Here is a 3,608-nt window from a genome sequence, read left to right as displayed (position 1 = left end):
TCCTGCATGTCTTGCTTAAACAGCATACTAGCAAGCAGTCAAGGAAAAACAGTTTCTTGCCCAAATGGCTAACCTTGCCACAAGGAAAGCAAACTCCAACGGTTTCTTCAATGCCCATTATTTTTTTTTAAGTAAATTGGTGCTGCCAGGAGCAGATATGTCTCATTGTCATGAAAACCCTTAGGTTATTAAACATCTTAAATGTCATATTTTGTGAGTTTTAAAATGATCTATCTTTCTAAAATATAGTGATATAAGCTTGAAAACATACCTAATGTGACTACAAGTTTGATTATTAGAGATTAACTAGTAACCTAATTTCTTAATTATTGAATTTTAAATCAGCTGCATAAAGACAATACCCAAATAAGAATAGAAACATACAGTGTAACGGAATTAACTTTAAATTTGATCATTATACCAAAATCCATACCAATGTAAAATATATGAGATAAATAGTTATCTTTTTATCCTATATTTCCCTAAATTACAGCAAACATCCATGACACACCAAATAACCAAAAGCCTCCCACATCATAACTCTTGGGAATATATGTGTCATTTTCTCTATACCAAGTCCTGTTGCCTGTGGATGGAGGCATCTCTACAAGTCCCTAAGAAAATTTGAGAAAATAGCCAAGACCAGGGAGGACCAGCTATAAACTTTGTTGATATATATCACCTATCAAGATTCAGGGGGTATTCCCTGATCAAACTTCATCCATATCAACCTGGAACAAATTCACAGCCTCATGTTTTCCATGGAAACAAAAGCAAAACTTCTTCTCCAAAGAATTTTGATTTCCGCCGGGCGGTGGTGGCACACGCCTTTAATCCCAGCACTTGGTAGGCAGAGGCAGGCAGATCTCTGTGAGTTCGAGACCAGCCTGGTCTACAAGAGCTAGTTCCAGAACAGGCTCCAAAACCACAGAGAAACCCTGTCTCGAAAAAAGAAAAAAAAAAGGATTTTGATTTCCATTTTACAAATACATTTTTTACTTCCCTTTTAAAAGATAGACCTAAATAATGGAGGTTGTTTGAATTTTCCAGTCATCCTACCATAAGAACACCTGCTCAACTCAACTGTGTTTATAGTTACTGGATATAGGATAATAATAGCCAGAAACCAGAACAAACTAGATGTAGATGTCCCTCAACCAGAGAATGGATAAAAATGTGGTACATTTACACAATAGAATATAAGTCAATTATTAAGACAAGGGCCAATCAGGACATTCATAGAGCATCTACAATCGACGACCTGTCTCCCCATAGCTAATCTCAACTACTACTGAAGGAGGAAAGCTCTCACCCTCCCTCCATTCTCTCCTTTCCTGCACTGTCTGCACCAGCTTCAAAGAGTGTCAATGAGCTCAATTCTTGCACAGGTTTCTCTTCTTCTAAGTCCCCAATAAAAGCCAGAAAGATCAGTAGACACTCATGAACTGCTCTATTTTTATTCTCACTGACTAGTCAAGTCCCAGTTTGGAAAAGGATGCAGGACTGTCTTCCCAGCACTGGGCAGCAGAGGCAGGATTGGGTGTTCACAATGATTCTCAATTACATAGCATGAGGCAAGCCTAAACTATAGGAGACATTGCTCTACACAGAAGCCAATAATAACATCACTTGAAAGAAATAAAATGCAACTATTAATGACCTAGAAACATTGGAGAACAGAAACAAATAGAGATAAGAGCAGCAATACACTTAAAGTATTTGAAAATAAGACCAAAAAGTGATTTTTAAAAATGATAGGAATAATGCATTTTTAAGATTAGATAAAACTTTACTATATTGACTTTGGAAAAGAGTAGGCCCTTCCCTAGGAGAGGGGATGTCATTAGTAAGAGGTAGATTGATGGTGCCCATATACATATGTTGGCTGTAACCTGACACATGGAGTTACAGTCAATGGCCTGTTTCTCAAATCTCTGAGCTGACATGACTGTGTCAAGCAAGATCAATCATATCTGCAGAGGATAGTTGCCTAATTGTAAATTCAGTATTAATTAGTTCAAGATAACCTTCCCAATCTATACACCCACACAATCTGGTCTGTATTCAGTCACACGACATTCATTAAAACATGCTGGGAAATTACAAAATCACTATCCCTTTTTCATAGTGGTGGCTCCAACAGCTGATTCCCTATGCTGTGCCCCCTGCAGTGCACACAATAATCTATTTTTCCTATTGTGGTCTGAGGACAGAAGGAATGCTCCGTTTTCATATGCAAATCCTTTCCCTGCAACTGCACCGGATAGTCAACTACGTGACTCAAATGTATAATTTTAAAACTGTGAGGTAGTACAGTCTTCTAATTTAAGAATTTTGAAAGTGTAATATGGAGGACAGCAAGGTCATTGCCCTGGACAGCAGCAGAACAAGGCTACCTAAGTCAACATAAGAGAAGTTGTCTCAGAAACAAGTTTTCTAACAGGACGGAAATGCAACTGTTGTAGAACTAATATGCCTTTCCAATGACAAATCACTTCACACACCTAGGAGATTAATACAGAAAACTCTGTTTAATGATGGCATGCATCCATCTCCGGCTAATGCTCAAAGAGGAGCCAGCTACACAGATTTTGCATTCCACATAGGCTGTTTCCTTAAGTATCCTTTAGGGTCAGGCTCCAGGTTACTCTTTGAACAACTGAAATAGAAACAGGCACTTTGCCGGCTAGACATTTAGGCAGATAGGGGAGTTATAGAACAAAAACATTGCCAGAATAATTTCTAAAGTATACCCGTGAGCTGAAACAGCAGTCCACTCCAATGACAGGGTTCTGAGGAAATCACAGGGGATGACAAAGATAGGACAAGTAGAAGGTAAGAAACATAAAAGCTAGGGTGGGGAGGTCTTGCAGAGGGTATGTCCCAAGAATAGGATTTTCCCGGGTGCTGGTGGCGCATGCCTTTAATCCCAGGACTCAGGAAGCAGAAGCAGGTGGATCCCTGTGAGGCCAGCCTGGTCTACAGAGTGAGTTCCAAGATAGTTAGGACTAACCCACAGAGAAATCTTGTCTCAAAAACAAAAAACCAACAACAAAAAGAAAGAATAGCATCTTATATTTTATATCTTCTAGGGGGGGATGGAAGGAATTGGGAGAATTTTATGAAGTCAGTAGAAACTATCACACGATGGGACAAATTTAGGAGGAAGTTAGTCAAACAATTCTACACAAGGAGAACACAGGGTATCTCAGAAACTTTACTAAGTGCAGTGTGGCCTTGGGGACTAAAAATCAAAGCTCTATATGCTTGGAAGACTGGGTTTCTCAGGACCTGAAGCAACCCCTCCACAAAGGACTTAGCCCCAGACCATTACCAGCTCTTCCAAACACATTCCTGGTTTTAGAGAAGGAGCTGTGTTTTATTATCAATACATCGGCCCCTTAGGGAATGCTCCCAAGAACGTTCTTTCTCCCTGCCTGAGGTCCTAAATGAAAGCCTTAATTGATCAGGTCAGTCCTTATCACAACAGTGTTTTACTTTTCATATATTTGTCACCTGATGTCATATTGCCCATCTGTCAGAACTGTGCTTTTCTCAAAAAGAAAACAGAAACTTTAAGGCACACCAGGCCTTAAGGTTGGCTGGGA

Source organism: Microtus oregoni, unplaced genomic scaffold, assembly GCF_018167655.1.
Source record: "Microtus oregoni isolate MIOR12 unplaced genomic scaffold, Mior012 000018F_ref0000195, whole genome shotgun sequence".
NCBI classification, from domain to species: Eukaryota; Metazoa; Chordata; class Mammalia; order Rodentia; family Cricetidae; genus Microtus; species Microtus oregoni.
This window is presented reverse-complemented; position numbering follows the sequence as displayed.